The sequence below is a fragment of the Capra hircus genome, chromosome 4 (genome assembly GCF_001704415.2).
Source record: "Capra hircus breed San Clemente chromosome 4, ASM170441v1, whole genome shotgun sequence".
Lineage (NCBI taxonomy): Eukaryota > Metazoa > Chordata > Mammalia > Artiodactyla > Bovidae > Capra > Capra hircus.
The window spans coordinates 117,764,108-117,782,304 of record NC_030811.1 but is presented as its reverse complement, the minus strand read 5'-3'; positions in this window follow the sequence as shown (position 1 = coordinate 117,782,304).

The window sequence follows — 18,197 nt, the reverse complement described above, 5'->3', positions numbered from 1 at the left end:
ATTTTTAACAGCAATAATGCATAGTTCTTAAATACTTTGCATATTGTGTGTTATATTAAGAGGTAATGCTTTTAAAGTAAAAAAAAAAAATGTTGCCATAATTTCTGCTAAAGTAAAAATTAAGCAAACATTTCATGACTTCTTAATTTTCTAAAATTGCAAATTCTGGAAAATACACCATATATTTGAGAGTAATAGTAAATAGGATTTGTTTGTTACTTGTTCTAGGGTTTGGGTAGTTTTTGCTGATCTTGCAACCAGATTCCTAATCCTTCTTCTGAGAGAGACTTGGACTTTTCTTCTGATGTTCAGCTTCTCATGGAGGGTGGCACCTTCCTAATGCTAATGTGTAATTATTGCTGAATCTAATCCGAATTATTATAATTCTCTTTCTCTTGGCATAGAATATTTTTGAAAGTTTTATCCGTGTGATTAGCATCGTGGTCAAGAGAACATATGAAAGCCTCTTCTGGATGTTGATCTTTTTCTCCCTTATTAAAGAAGATGTGTTTAGAGATGATTTACAATATTTACTCCTTGTAAATATTAATAGAGATTGCAAAAATCTGATGTCTGGACTTGTGGATACAAAAATTTCAGTCATGAGACTATCAGTCATATTGAAAATGCTTAATTTACAAAACAGAAATATTAATGATGTCTAGAAAAAGTTGGCTTAAAGCTCAACATTCAGAAAATGAAGATCATGGAATCTGGCCCCATCACTTCATGGGAAATAGATGCAGAAACAGTGGAAACAGTGTCAAACTTTTTTTGGGGGGGGCCTCCAAAATCACTGCAGATGGTGATTGCAGCCATGAAATTAAAAACAGTTACTCCTTGGAAGGAAAATTATGACCAACCTAGAGTGCATATTCAAAAGTAGAGACATTACTTTGCCAACAAAGATCCGTCTAGTCAAGGCTATGGTTTTTCCAGTGGTCATGTATGGATGTGAGAGTTGGACTGTGAAGAAAGCTGAGTGCCAAAGAATTGATGCTTTTGAACTGTGGTGTTGGAGAAGACTCTTGAGAGTCCCTTGGACTGCAAGGAGGTACAGCCAGTCCATTCTAAAGGAGATCAGTCCTGGGTGTTCTCTGGAAGGACTGATGCTAATGCTGAAACTCCAGTACTTTGGCCACCTCATGCAAAGACACGACTGAGTGACTGAACTGAACTGAAGTGAACTGAGGGCCTTGGAGATTTGGATATGTTTTTCAGTTTTCCCATCCTGGGATTATATTTACTAGAACTTCTTGTTAGTTATGATACTAAACTTTTCATTGTATAAGATGTTGATTCCTCTTTCCAGATAATATATCACTTGCAGCTAGATACACTTCAATTGATACAACAGTAATAACAACAACAAACAGAATTTAGTATTTCAATAAGACAGGATGAGATATAAAGAAAATCTTTTATTTAAACTGACTTTTTATATTTTCAATGCCATGCAAAAAAATATGAGACTGTATGGTGACAAGCACACAAAAATAGTCTACATATCCATAGCTGCTTGAGAAAGAGCTTGTTAAGTTCATTCTCATATACAGGTTAAGAATCCACGATTTCAAGAGATTTCCTTATGTAAAGACTTCAGAATAGCTAAGAGCAAAGGAAAAACAGTAAAGAATCTGCCTGCAATGCAGGAGACCCAAGTTTGATCTCTGGGTCAGGAATACCCCTAGAGAAGGGAATGGCTATCCATTCCTGTTTTCTTGCCTGGGAAGTCCCATGGACAGATGAGCCTTGTGGGTTACAGTCAGTGTGGTCACAAAGAGTTGGACATGACTGAGCAACTAATGTTTCACTTCAAAGCAAAAATATCTATCTCGGAATAAATTAGACTAAGTTCACCACTACTACACTAATATAATATAAAGTAAACAATATAAACCAGAAAGATGATAGAGTTGGAAATCTGGATAAGTCTAGATTAAATAAAAATATAGGATGGTTTAGGAGAGTCCCCTAAACCATCTTCTGTTTCAATGATTCTCTAAGATGATTCATAACACTCACTAAAAAGTGCTAGTCAAATATAAAATTTATTACAACAAAAAGATATAAAGCAGAATCAGTGAAAGGGAGAGGTACATCATGTGAAATAAGAGAAATTCAGCCAAGGCTTTCTATGTTCTATCTTGAGGGAATGCAGTATCTGGGATCAGTGCTCGTTAGAGACTGAGTATCCAGAGTTTTTACTGAAAACTGAATCTTCACTATGGATCACTCCAAAACAGACACCCAGAAAGAAAGCACATTCAGCATCATAGAGATCTTTGCTTGATAAAACTTTATCAGATTCCTAAACATTTTCCTTGGACCATCTGCATCCTTACTTGTAAAATCTAGTCTTTGTGAGAATTTTAACAAGTCAGTTTAGCAAGAATTCCCTCTACACATATCTGATGACTCTCAGTATTAATCAGGTTCCACATCCTCCAGCATGCCTCAGCTGACAATCCTCTTGGTTCAGTTTAGCCAGAACCTCCATTATAACTGATGATTCCTCTTAGTAATTTTTGGCCCGTTGACTCCTTCTATACCACTTGGTTGTAAATTCCCACTGACCATGCTGTATTCAGAGGTTAAGCCCAGTGTCCCTTCTCCACTATAGAACTCCATCACAGAGGTCCCTATGAGTATTGCTATAGTCTTCCCATTCAACAGAGTCTTCCTTACTATGCTTCAACAAATCTCATAAATGTTTTTTTTTCTTTATTTATAAGCATAAACTACATTGATTGTGCAAACAATTCAGGCATAATGAACAGCTTTTTCCAATTTTGAGAATGATGGAAATGCTTCTGATATCGAAGTTTCCAGACACAAGCAAAGGACCAGTCTTGTAAGAAAGCAGGCCTCTTTAAAGATGACAGGTTGCTGTTTTGGCTCTCATGTATGGTGAGCATAGAAGAAATAGAATTGCAGGTGTGTGCAGAAGGCTGAACCTCAGTAGTATCTTCATTCGTTTCAGATTTTCCTCTTTAAAGAAAATTTGCTATCATGGAGCTAGTTCACCATTGAGCATATAAGTTATCAATCAGTTCCGTTGCTCAGTCGTGTCCTACACTTTTTGACCCCCATGGACTGAAGCATGCAGTCACTGTTTCCCTGTCTATATGTCATGAAGTGATGGGACTAGTTGCCATGATCTTAGTTTTCTGAATGTTAAGTTTTAAGCCAACCTCTTCACTCTCTTCTTTCACTTTCATGAAGAGCCTCTTTACTTCTTCTTTGCTTTCTGCCATAAAGGTGGCATAATCTGCATATCTGAGGTTATTGATATTTCTCCCAGAAATCTTGATTCCAGCTTGTGCTTCTTCCAATCCAGCATTTCACATGATGCACTCTGCACATAAATTAAATAAGCAGTGTAACAATGTATAGCCTTGACGTACTCCTTTCCAAATTTGGAGCCAGTCTGCTGTTCCATGTATTGTTCTAATTGTTGCTTCTTGACCTGCATACAGATTTCTCAGGAGGCAGGTCAGGTAGTCTGGTATTCCCATCTCTTATAACATGCATTAAAAACTTGATGAAAATGAAGAACTCATGATGGTTTTTGCCAAGAGGGCTCCTTCAGTTTAGTTCAGTTGCTTAGTCATGTCTGACTCTTTGAGATCCCACGGACTATAGCATGCCAGGCTTCCTTGTCCATCACCAACTCCTGGAGTTTGCTCAAGTTCATTCCATTGAGTCAGTGATGCCATCTGATCAACTCATCCTCTGTCATCCCCTTAGTCTCCTGCCTTCCATCTTTCCCAGCATCAGGGTCTTTTCCAATAAATCAGTCATTCACATTAGGTGACGAAAGTATTGGAGTTTCAGCTGCAGCATCAGTCCTTCCAATGAATATTCAGGACAGATTTCCCTTAGGTTTGACAGTCTTGATCTCTTTGCAGTCCATGGGACCCTCAAGAGTCTTTCCATGGGACCCTCAAGAGTCTTCTCCAACACCACAATTCAAAAGCATCAATTCTTCGGCGCTCAGATTTCCTTATAGTCCAACTCTCACATCCATATATGACTCCTGGAAAAACCATAGCTCTGACTAAATGGACCTTTTTTTTTGGCAAATTAATATCTCTGCTTTTTAATATATTGTCTAGGTTGGTCATAGCTTTCCTTCCAAGGAGGAAGCACCTTTTAATTTCATGGCTACAGACACCATCTGCAGTGATTTTGGAGCCCCCCAAAATAAAGTCTGTCACTGTTTCCATTTTTTCCCATTTATTTGCCATGAAGTGATGGTGCCAGTTGCCATGATCTTAGTTTTTTGAATGCTGAGTTTCAAGTCAACTTTCTCACTCTCATCTTTCACTTTCATCAAGAGGCTCTTCAGTTCCTCCTCACTTTCTGCCATCAAGGTGGTTTCATCTGCATATCTGAGATTATTGATAATTCTCCTGGCAATCTTGATTCTAACTTGTGCTTCATCCAGCCTGGCATTTTGCATTATGTCCTCTGCAATAAGTTAGATAAGCAGGATGACAATATACAGCTTTGTTGTACTCCTTTCCCAATTTGGAAGCACTCCATTTTTACATTTCCAGTTCTAACTATTGCTTCTTGACCTGCATACAGATTTCTCAGGAGGCAGGTAAGATGGTCTGGTATTTCCATCTCTTGAAGAATTTTCTACAGTTTGTTTTAATCCACGCAGTCAAAGGCTTTGGCATAGTCAATAAAGCAGAAGTAGATGTGTTTCTTTAGACCAGAGAAAAAGAAAGAAGGCAATTGTGTACAAAAAGTAATATATGAACTCTTTTCAAGACCAAATATTTGTGCAATCCAAATGAGGCATTCAAAGATACTTAAATATCTGAGATGTCCTATTTTAATTGTTAACAAATCCTCTAGTTAAGCAAGTGTAAACATACAAATTCAGGCTAGGATATAATGAAATTTGCTCTACCCTACTGAGGCAGTGCTTTTATTCCCACTCCTAACCCACACCTCTAACTTTTTGAGCTGGTTCTTATTAGTGTTCTGTGACATTTTCTGAAGGCTAATCTTTCTGAACTTCTAACGCTGTGCTAACTGTATGTTCCCACAAATAGTCATAGCCAAAATCTAGGTGACAGGTAAGAATGTAGATACATATCTATCCATATAGCAAACTTTAAACTTCCAATTCTGAGAAATACAGTGCAAGAAAACAAACATACCAACAAAAAAAAACAAAACATAAAACAAACAAACAACAAAAAAAAAGCAGAAGTGTCCTTAAGCCCTTTTGATTTTTATCTGGAGTAGTTTTGAAATCCCACATGCATGTGCAGTCATATAAACTTAGAAATATATTGGTTAAAATATGTTATGTCAAGGACATTTTAAGCTAATAATGCAAAACTTTGTAGAGTTATTATATAGTTATTTTTGCCATTTAAAATTTGGAAGAAGTAACACATTATTATCAAACAATTATGGTAAAGTCTACATTATTTGAAAACGTTTTCTATATAACAAAATTATTTCTCTTATTTCTGTGCTAATTAATCCAGATACAAAAAAGCTAATCTTATATAATTTCATTTAGGGGATTATATTTACTTTTCTTTGCCACCTACTGAACAGTCATTTTACTTTTGTCTCCCATAGAACAACATGCACAAAATGATAATGCATTTTCAGAAATTATTTGGCAACTGGTAGTGTTCTATTTAAATATATTAAATTAAGAAACAACTCATGAAGCTTCCCTCCTCCAAATAACACTATAAAGATAGAAATAACAGTTCATAAAGCAGAATTTTTGCATGAAAACAATTAGATTCAAAATGTGAGACTTTAACAGCACATAGACAAATTATTCTTTTTTCATTCTGCTTCACAACAGGAAGTCATTACTATGGTGGAAAATGTGTCCACATAAGACTGAAAGTTGATTTTTGATGAAATATAGCTACTTGTGTCTAGAGGAAATTTGAAGACTTTAAGACAGAATTAGGGTGAAACAATAAACCTATGAAAAATACAATTCAAAAGGACTGAGATTAGAGACATCAGGTCATTCTTGTGACACGTGTGAATCATTATTAGTGTGTGTGTGTGTGTGTGTGTGTTTGTGTGTGTGTGTGTGTGTGTATGTTTGCTAGTCACTCAGTCATGTTTGACTCGTTATGACCCCATGGACTAGCCTGCCAGGCAAGAATACTGGAGCGGGTAGCCATTTCCTTCTCCAGGGTATCTTTCTGACCAGGGATTGAAGCCAGGTTTAATGCATTGCAGGCAAATTCTCTTCTGTCTGAACCACCAGGGATGCTCCCTTATTATTAATAGTTATTTTAAAGACTAGAGAAGTAAGGACAAACATAAAATGAATTAATCTTCAGTAAGAAATGATATTCCTTTATGGCATTAAATTAAATTATGCAAATAAATATTTGTAACTTTTTAATACTAAAATGATGAACATCTTGTCACAGCTTTGACATTTACAGAGATTGGAAGTCATTTCATCTACCCTCAAAATACCAACAAAAAAATTAACCACTCTTTTTTGATTTTCCAAGAAACTAAATGATAAGGAAAAATACCAACACCAAATCCTATAAGTAAAGCCAGAATATCACAACTGGAATCTATTTTCATGAAATAATGAAACTACAGACTCTCAGGAACACTCAAATGATAATTGTGAAGAATTAATGGGAACTAAATAAGGACCTGTGTGAAAAAAGATAAGCAACAATGGACAGAAGTCCTAGGGAGTCTCCACACTGTTGTGGGTTTAAGAATCAGACATTGTTTCAGATTTTCACAGAAAAATCTCTGAAAAGGATTCTGCCTGGCTCTGGGAGGACAGAGACAAGTGCAATCACTGAAAGTTGTTGATTGTTCCTTAACAAAGGTCTCCTGTCCAGGGGAAAGGTCTTCACAAGAACTTTGTCCCACCCACAGGAAGGACATTCCTTTAAGTGCAGTACATTACCTTGTTATCCAAAGAGATTGAGAGGGAGGGTTAGCTGTATCACTTCACAACCACTTATGAAGACCAGAGTCTGAAGACACAGGTCCACTAAAACACAGTCTGAAATGTAATTAGAAAGATAGTCCTCACTTATACCTTGTAGCAATAGCAATAGAATTCCTACCCAGTATTCTGTGACAAGCAAAAGCTTTCTGCAGAGGACCAAGTATGAAAGTTCGAAATCAGTAGGGGAAACAAACAACAAAAAACAAGAACATTAGAGAAATCTGAACCCTTGAAACATATGGTTAGGGAAAACATTAAACTCAGCACATACTCAAGTAAGATGGATATAAAAACTGACATTAAAGATTATGTAACTCGGTTTCTATTACCCAAAATAACATACTTATTTCAACATTATAAGGTATGCAAGAAAGTTAAGACCATAATCCAAAGAGGCAAAGAAATCATCAGAACCAGGCTCAGATTCAAGACATATTTTTGAATTTTCAGACAGAGAATTTGAAATATCTTTGAGTTATAAATATTCTAAGGGATAAAATAGAAGGCATGCAAAAATTAATGGATGGAGAGAAGTGAGCTTTAAAAATGAAAAAAAGAAATGCTAGAAATCAAAGATAATGCATAAGAATTGAAGAATGCCTTTAACGCCTCAGTTGACTGGGCATGGACATAGAAAAATATCAATAAAATTAAAGATAGGTTAATAGAAACTTTTCAAACTGAAATGAAAGAGAAAATCAATAATAATAACAATATCTAGCATTTAAGAAGTGCAAATTTAAATTGCGTATTATACACGGAATAGAAATGCCAAGAGAAGAAACAGAGAACAGAGAAGAAAAAAAAAAAAAATGAAGTGATAGTGGTTGAGGAATTTTGAAAGCTAATGCACACACTGAATCATGTATCCATGAAGCTCAAAGTAAAACAAGCAGGGTAAAATCCTTCCAAAACTGCACCTAGATATATTATGCTCAAATTACTGAAAAAAAAAAAAAAAAAGACAAATATAAAATCTTGACACAAGCCAGAGGGAAAAGACACTTCAACAATAGAGAGAAAAAGGTGAGAATGATGGTGAACTTCTTATCAGAAATCATGCAAACAGGAAGTAAGTGAAGTGAAATATTTTAAATGTTGAAAGAAAATATGAAAACTACCAACCTAGAATTATATATCAGCAAAAGTATCATTCAAAAGTGAAGGAGAAACTTTTGATCATCTCCATCATATAAAGAGCTTAGAGATCATCACTTGATGTCTCAAACAAGAAATGGGATGAAATGGAATGAACTGATGACTTTCCAAGATGCATCAGAAAAAGACAAAATCTGGAGAGGCAGGCAAGCACACAGAGAATTTGAGAGGAAAATAAAAAGTAATAATAATAACAACAACAATAATAATACTGCCACTAAGAAAGTAAGAATAGGAAAACTGATATGGCAGTTTTAATGAGTTACTGAAGGTTGGGTGTGGATTAGCTGCTTCCTAATTCTATGAGTGTCAGACTTTACTTTTTTGGGCTCCAAAATCACTGCAGATGGTGATTGCAGCCATGAAATTAAAAGATGCTCACTCCTTGGAAGGAAAGTTATGATCAACCTAGATAGCATATTCAAAAGCAGACATTATTTTGCCAACAAAGGTCCGTCTAGTCAAGGCTATGGTTTTTCTATTAGTCATATATGGATGTGAGAGTTGGACTGTGAAGAAAGCTGAGTGCCAAAGAATTGATGCTTTTGAACTGTGGTGTTGAAGAAGACTTGTGAGAGTCCCTTGGACTGCAAGGAGATCCAACCAGTCCATTCTAAAGGAGATCAGTCCTGGGTGTTCTTTGGAAGGAATGATGCTGAAGCTGAAATTCCAGTACTTTGGCCACCTCACGCGAAGAGTTGACTCATTGGAAAAGACTCTGACGTTGGGAGGGATTGGGGGCAGGAGGAGAAGTGGACGACCGAGGATGAGATGGCTGGATGGCATCACCGACTCGATGGATGTGAGTTTTAGTGAACTCCAGGAGTTGGTGATGGACAGGGAAGCCTGGCATGCTGCAATTCATGGGGTCATAACGAGTTGGACACGATTGAGTGGCTGAACTGAAATGAACTGAATCCTATGAGCAGAGGAGTCCATAGGGTCGCAAAGAGTCAGACACGACTGAATTGACTGGCATGCAAGTTACTTCAGTCGTGTCTGACTCTGCAACCCCATGGATTATAGCCTGCTAGTCTCCTCTGTCCATGAGATTCTCCGGGCAAAGATATCAGAGTGGTTTGCCCTTTCCTCCCCCAGGGATCTTCCCGATCCAGGGAGCAAACCCATGTCTCTTATGTCTCCTGTATTAGCAAGAGGGTTCTTTACCCCTGAGTAGGGGCTTTCCTGGTAGCTCAGATGGTAAAGCATCTGCCTACAATGCGGGAGACCTGGGTTCAATCTCTGGGTTGGAAAGATCCCATGGAGAAGGAAAAGGCAACCCACTCCAGTATTCTTGCCTGGAAAATTTCATGGACCGAGCAGCTTGGTAGGCTACAGTCCATGGGGCTGCAAAGAGTGGGACATGACTAAGCGACTTCACTTTCACTTTTCGCTTTCTTTGCTACTAGTGCCACTTGGGAAGCTCAATAAGAGATAAAATTTCTCAGAGTCTGGGTAGAGGGGAGGGACATTTCAACATTCAGGGATTTTACCTTCAGGATTCTCACCAGGCTTTCATGATAAACACTGGAGAAAACCTACACTCATATTTTGGGCAGCAAAAGGAGAAATGTTCCATTTTTTAACTACTGTCAGAGAATTCTCATTAAAAACAAACTACTCAGTAAGAGAAACTATTTTACCACTGTTTTATCTGACCTGGGGGAAAGGCAATTAACTGCAATATACTCTACTAATGCATTTCATGTTGAGGGGAGAATAATAGATGAAACTAGAGGGAAATGTAGTTTTTAGTACTTATAGCTACAGCAAACCTTAAACATTAGCCAGGCCATAGGTAGATTAGCACAAATTTTCATGCCAAAAGTTGAAAAACTTCAATTGCTACTACCTGGTGTAAAATTGTGAAGCATGCTAAAAGGCAAAAACAAAAAACAAACCCCAAAAATGCAATATGAAGAGATAAGACAAGAATCAGATATAGAAAAAGATATGGCAAAGTTTTTGAATTAATGGAACATAAATTTAAAGTAATTATGATTAATATATTAAGGGATCTAATAGTAATGTATGAATACAGATGAAACCTTTAAGAAGTAATCAAAAATAAATACTAGAAATCAAAAACACTGTAACAGAGATAAAAGAATGCCTATAACAGACTCATTTTATTAAATCATACACAACCAAGGAAAAAAATGATGTTTGAGCAATTACTACAGAAACTTCCCAAATTAAAGTATAAAGACAATAATTTAACATATAAAACAGAATACTGAAGAACTATAGAATAATAATAAAATGTGTAATGCATTGGTAATAGGAATAGTAGAATAAAGACAGAAAAGTAGCAGAAGAAAAATTTGAATTAATAATGACTGAGAAATTTTCTAAAATAAATGTCAAACACCAAACCATAAATCTAGGTGGCTTAGAAAAACAAAGCAGGATAGATACCCAAAGTCTACATCTAGCCATATCATATTCAAACTTCAAGGGGAAAAAAAAAAATAAAAGAAAATCTTGAAACAAGTCATATACTAAAGAGGAGAGAGTTCTCCTCTAGAAGGAAAGAAAAAAGATTATAATTGGCTTTCTATCAGAAAACATGCATACCAGAAGACAGTGAAGTGAAATATGTAGAGTGCAGAAGAAAGAAAGAGGCCAAAACCCTAGAATTCTATAACCAACACATTCCTTCAAATTTGTTGCAAACAAGACATGTTAGGACAAGTTCTTCAGAGAGAAGAAAATTATATAAGTCAGAAACTTGAAATTTTATAAAGAAAGGAAGAACACAGGAAAGGTAATAAGGAGAGATGAAAATAAAACCTCTTTCATTTTATTTCTTATTAAAATATTTAATAAAAACTTATAAGAGTAAGAGGAGCAACTGTATAAGGTGATTATACCACATGGTGAACTAAAATTAATGATAGCAAAATTAATGACAGGAGGAGAAAATTGGAAAATTATACTGGATATGACTGTACTACACATGACATGATATAATTTTATTTGAAAGTGGATTTATTTTAGTTATAAATGTATTTTACGCACTCTCAGAGAATAAATGATACATAAAAGAAGAGAGAAAATATATTCATATGAAATTTTCAGTTAAAACTAGAGAAGTCAAAACAAGAGAGGGACAAATAATAATAACAGGTGCAAACAACAGAAAACAGAATCTATATCAACTCTTTAAACATGACTGGTCTAAATACTCCAATTAAAATACAGAGACTGTGAGAGTGATTATAAAAGAAGACCTTACTGTATGTCCTCTACAAGATACTATAGCTTAAAAGTAAAGAGCTATGGAATAGCACACAATGCAAATATCATGTTTTTAAAAGTTGTAGTAATTTTGAATTGTAGAATAAAATATTTCCACTTCGGAAAACAGTTTGGCAGCTTCCAACAAAGTTAAACATAATCTTACAGTATAATGTAGCAAATAGACACCTTGATATTTATCCAATTGCTTCAAAACCAATTTTCACACAAAAGCCTGTGCATGTAAATTTGAAGTAGCTGCCAATACCTGGAAGGAATCAAAATATCTTTTAAGAAATAGATAAGTAACTGTCACATTTATACAATGGACTATTATTAAGCAATGTAACTATGAGCTATCATATCATAAAAACTAATCGGTCAATCTTAAAAGTATATTGCTAAAATAGGAAATGTAAAAAGACTAAATATTGTAAGATGCTAATTAAATGACATTCTGAAAAGCGCAAAACTGGAGACAATACAAATATCAGTAGCAGTCAGAGATCAAGGAAGAGAAAAGGAAAAATGAACAAGTGAATCACAGGGTATATTTTCTGGTGGTGACACTATACTCTATGATGCATTTGGAGACTATTATGGTGCCATATTAGTCAAGAACCACAGCAGAAAATGTGTACTTCAATGCATATAATTAAAATGTGTATATCCTAAATAAAGTTGTTAAACATGGGTAATTCTAGGATGAACTATGTAGTATGAAAAAAACTGTTACTGGTGTGTGAAAAAGCCTCACTGAAGAAAGTGGGAAAAAAAATATGCTGGCCTGATTAATCCTGGAAGAAATTAGAATCTGTAAGACTATAGGAACTACACAAAAGTAGTAGAAGTTGCTTCCACAGTGGTCCAGGTTAACAGTTATGTTGCTTTGCATGTAAACTGGAATTAAACCTTTAAATAAATGGATGGCTGATGATAGGAACCAGATTTCTCCCTCTCTTAGTGGGAATTAAACATGACCAAAGAAGTAATGTATAATAATCTTTGTGATAATAGATTAAACTTTGAGACTTCAGTGTGAATTAATGGTTACATGTAAAAATATTTATAGATATACACAATAGTTAGTATACACATATATCCTGCCTTTCTTGTTAGCCCATTTTAACCAATTCATTCAAGCTCGTGCAAAAATAATACCAGTTTTGACATTTTGTACTTTAACTTCCAGAAGTGCTTCCTTCTCTTTACATCATTATATATTAATTTTTATTGCTCATGTTTTCCATCAGTTTCATCTCCCAGGAAACAGGGGATTTGTGTTTACTTATCTATGTTCAGTAGTGAAAATAGTGCTTTGCATTCCACAAACACAAGGCAAGGGCTTCGATCTATCCTTGTCAAAGAATTGAGCATGCATGTATCGGGAGAGCCCTGCACTGGGAACTTTGCATGGGTAAGACATCACCTCTAGCTTGAAAACGTGTGTCACTTATTTGAATACACATGGTTTTTAGTGACATATGAGAGGTAATGGAATGATAACAGAGCACAGAGAAAAGATATTTATCTCAACATGATAGCATCAGGAAGGGATTTCAGGACAAGAAGTCTCAGGCAAGCATAGAAAGTAAACAATACAACCAGTCCCTCTTTCTTCATTCTTAAGTTTATATATGACTGCTTTGAGAAATTCTCCCTTTCTGGAAATAAAAAAACAAAAAACAAAAAACTGTAAATATACGATAATGTCATCCAAGAAAAGAAATAAAGCAAATATGAATTTTAATTTGTTATTCTACCAGACAAATTTACATTTCAGCAGAATATCATACTTCATATTTTTATTAAAGCAATCATTTTAATACAGTTTTGCTACTGAAAAGAGGTATTTTTCAGATCAGTTCAGTTCAGTCGCTCAGTTGTGTCTGACTCTTTGCGACCTCATGAATTGCAGCATGCCAGGCCTCCCTGTCCATCACCAACTCCCGGAGTTTACTCAGACGCAAGTCCATTGAGTCAGTGATGCCATCCAGCCATCTCATTCTCTTTCATCCCCTTCTCCTCCCGCCTCCAATACCTCCCAGCATCAGAGTCTTTTCCAATGCGTCAACTCTTCGCATGAGGTGGCCAAAGTACTGGAGTTTCAACCTCATCATCATTCTCTCCAAATAATTCCCAGGGCTGATCTCCTTCAGAATGGACTGGTTGGATCTCCTTGCCATCCAAGGGACTATCAAGAGTCTTCTCCAACACCACAGTTCAAAAGCATCAATTCTTTGGCATTCTGTTTTCTTCACAGACCAACTCTCCCATCCATACATGACCACTGGAAAAACCATAGCCTTGACTAGACGGATCTTTGTTGGCAAAGTAATGTCTCTGCTTTTGAATATGCTATCTAGGTTGGTCATACCTTTTCTTCCAAGGAGTAAGCGTCTTTTATTTTCATGGCTGCAGTCACCATCTGCAGTTATTTTGGAGCCCCCCAAAATAAAGTCTGACACTTGCTCTCAAATCATGATTTTTTTAAAATTTTCTTTGTTGTTACATTTAATGTTACTCAGTTAATTTGTATCAAACAACTGCGTATTTTACTCTTGCTCTGCCAATAGGTAGAGCAAGATGTCACCATCAAGACAAGTAATATAACTATGTAAATTTGAAAGAAGGCACAAAACTGATGGCTCAAATTGAGCTTCCTCTAGGTTATTCTGATAATTTATATAGGTCAAGACATTGTACAAAATACAAAAGCACAAAGGGAGGAAAAATCATGTCTAAATATGGAAAGTCATGAAGATCCCCACTGAGCTATTATGAAAATACAATGTTCCATCAGAAGAAAATTAGAGTTGAACATTAGAGGGTAGACCAGCTGTTGAAGCAAAGACACAGAGTTACTGAGGAAAACACATGAAGACATCCATTCATGGCTGTAAAGGATTACTTAGTGACAGACCAATGCCCATCAAGAAGAAAAACATGAAGAATAAACATAAAAACACAAAGAATATAAGCATATATTTAGAAGTGTTAGAGAGAGGCTGAAGTTACAAAGTCTCGGAGACCAAAGATCCTTGAGGAGAACAGAAGAGAGTTAAGTAAATATTTTGTAGCCATTTTTATTCAGTATATTTTCCAGTTCTAGCATACAACATCCAAGCAAAAAGGTACTGGTCACTATTATGAGACAGAAGAATAGCTAAAAATCTGACAGAATTGTGGTGCTGTGGAGACAAATTTTGTCATTTTAGATAGGGAAGACAAAGAAATTAGCCTAACTCTAAGTTGTTATTTGCCAAAATTTGAAACAGAATGGATAGGATACTAAAAAGCAAGAGAGAAAATCTATATAAAAAGCAATTTGGAATGTTTAATAGCCTCAGAGTTCCAAGGAACAGGAATAAGTGTTCAGGACTCAGAGCAGTGATGGTGGGACAGGGAATCTCCCAAGTCCTCAGTTGGGAATTTTAGGAAGCTACATAACAGAGAAGAGGACACACAGGGGGAAAAAAAAGTCCAAAGTGCAAAACAACCTTTATTCAGTTTTATCTTCCCTATTCTTTCTACCAGGGAAAGGACAGGTAAAGTGTATCTAGTGAAATAATTTATCAAGAACCTCTTCAGTTTATGAATGATTTCTGGTTTCACTCAAATTTTATACAAAAAGCATGATATCCACTTTAAAAAGAAATCAGGCATACAAGAATTAAAACCAAAAGTCTTAAACTAAGAGGTAAAGTAATATTTTGTTTCTTATATATGAGTCAACAAAGGATAAAATAATGCTGAATAATATTTAAGAACATAAAAGAGAGATTACAGATAGGAGTGAATTAAGAAATTAAAAAAAAAAAAAACAAAAACAGAGTATATAGTAGTGAATAAGAAAACAGATAAGTACAAAACATCCAGGTTGATATATGTAGAAAAGAGAAGGTTTACATGAGCTGTTAAGAATATTAAAACTATATGTGACATATTAATAAATGAGAAGAAAGAGAGATGAGGGAGAATTAGGCAGATGCAAAATTTAAAGTTGTCATTAAATGTAATTAAAATGAGAATTTTACCAACTTGAATTACACAAACCAAGAAAATAAAGAACTCTATAAAACCCAAGCACAGTAATCAACACACATACACATACATCATTGTGAATACCTCTGATAAGGTACAAAGATTTCAGTAAACTATAAAAATACACAGTATAAAAAACAACCAGAAGTAAAAGACATAAACTTCCTTTTCAAAGAAATATTAGAAAGACAGATAAATAATATCAAAAGAAATATTATAAGGCAAAAACAATGGGATTATGTCTTACAAATAGTCCCATAAACTAAGATTCCAGCATAAATGTCTTTCCAGTAAAAATCCTTCAAATAGGTATGGAAGAACCAACACTGTATCAAACAAAGCTTTCCAAAGAATAGGACATTATTTCTGTGAGAATATAAACAAAATATGACATATATGCTAAAGGAAATTATCAAGTAGAGAGTTTACTTTTGCATACTTGATTGCACAAATAAGAAAAGTTATGACCAACATAGATAGCATATTGAAAAGCAGAGATATTACTTTGCCAACAAAGATCCATCTAGTCAAGGATATGGTTTTTCCAGTGGTCATCTGTGGATGTGAGAGTTGGACTGTGAAGAAAGCTGAGTGCTGAAGAATTGATGCTTTTGAACTGTTGGAGAAGACTCGAGAGTCCCTTGGACTGCAAGAAGATCCAACCAGTCCATTCTGAAGGAGATTAGCCCTGGGATTTCTTTGGAAGGAATGATGCTGAAGCTGAAACTCCAGTACTTGGCCACCTCATGCAAAGAGTTGACTCATTGGAAAAGACTCTGATGCTGGGAGGGATTGGAGGCAGGAGGAGAAGGGGATGACCAAGGATGAGATGACTGGATGGCATCACTGACTTGATGGACGTGAGTCTGAGTGAACTCCGGGAGTTGGTGATGGACAGGGAAGCCTGGCATGCTGCGATTCATGGGGTCGCAAAGAGTCAGATACAACTAAGCAACTGAACTGAACGGAACTGAACTGAACCATAGGCCTCACAAGAATGAGCGAACATGAGAAAAGCAGCTGAAAGTCTAAGGCAAGCCCAGAAGTCATGTGTTGTTTTACCATATGTAAAGCCAACAAGCTTGATCCCGGTACCACAAAAATGGGAGAGAGGAATTGGGGCATCCTCACAGAATTATTGTGGAAATGAAACATCACAAAGGCTTTTTGATATAGATTCTTGCAAGTTCTATAAAGCTAAACATACTTTTACCAAATGACTCAGTAATCACTTTGTATATGCTAAGTGAATAGAGAAACAGGACTCATTAAAAAAAAAAAACAGGAAGGAACAATGCTAGTGGTCATAAAATCATAGTGAGCCATAAAAAAGAATAAAATAATGATATTTCCAGCAGTATGGATGAACCTGGAGATCATATTTAATGAAGAAATTCAGACAAAAACATATGAAATTTCAAACAAATATCATATAATATTTCTTATATGTGGAATCTAAAAAGATTATAAAAGTAAACTTACATATAAAACAGAAATAGTGCCAGTCAGTTCAGTCAGTTCAGGCACTCAGTCATGTCTGACTCTTTGTGACCCCATGGACTGCAGCAGGCCTGGCCTCCCTATCCATCACCAACTTCCAAAGCTTGCTCAAACTCATGTCCATAGAGTCAGTGATGCCATCCAACCATCCCATCCTCTGTCGTTCCCTTCTCCTTTTGCCTTCAATCTTTCCCAGCATCAGGGTCTTCTCCAATGACTAAGTTCTTTGCATTAGATGGCCAAAGTATTGGAATTTTAGCTTCAGAATATTGATTTTCTTTAGGATTGACTGGTTTGATCTCCTTGCAGTCCAAAAACTCTCAAGAGTTTTCTCCAACAACACAGTTCAAAAGCATCAATTCTTCAGTGCTCAGCTTTCTTTATAGTCCAGCTCTCACATTCATACATGACTACTGGAAAAACCATAGCTTTGACTAGATGGAATTTTGCCAGCAAAATAATGTCTCTGCTTTTTAATATGCTGTCTAGGTTGGTCACAGCTTTTCTTCCAATGTGAAGCATCTTTTAATTTCAAGGCTGCAGTCACCATCTGCAGTGATTTTTGAGCCTCCCCTCAAAAAAATCTGTCATGGTTTCCATTGCTTCCCCATCTATTTACCATGGCCCACAGACATATAAAACAAGCTTATGGTTACCAAAAGGGAAGGGGGGAGGGTCAAATCAGGAGATTGGGATTAACACATATATACTACTATATATGAAATACATAACTAACAAGAACATACTGTATAGCACAGGAAAATATACTCAATATTTGAAGCTGAAACTCCCAGTGACTCATCTGAGAAGACCCTGATGCTGGGGTTGATTGAAGCAGGGAGGAGAATGGGATGACAGATGAGATGGTTGGATGGCATCACTGACTCAATAGACATGAATTTGTGTAAATTCTGGGAGTTGGTGACAAACTGGGAAGTCTGGTGTGTTCCAGTCCATGGGGTCACAAAGAGTTGGACATAACTGAGCAACTGAACTGAACTGATGGATAAGGGTAAAGGATCAGAAAAAGAATTCACTTTCCTGTACACCTGAATCTAACACAGTGTTGTGAAACAACTGTACTTCAATTAAAAAAATGTTGTTTTAAAAAAAGAAAAGTAAAACATTAAGAAAGTGAAAACCAGACATAGAGTGACCACAAAAGACTTATTTCTTGAATAAAAGCAACCTAAATAAAACAATACAATGGAAATTCCAAGGGAAGCCTTAAACAGCTTCATGTTTTGTCAAGTGTGTCTTTTTAAAT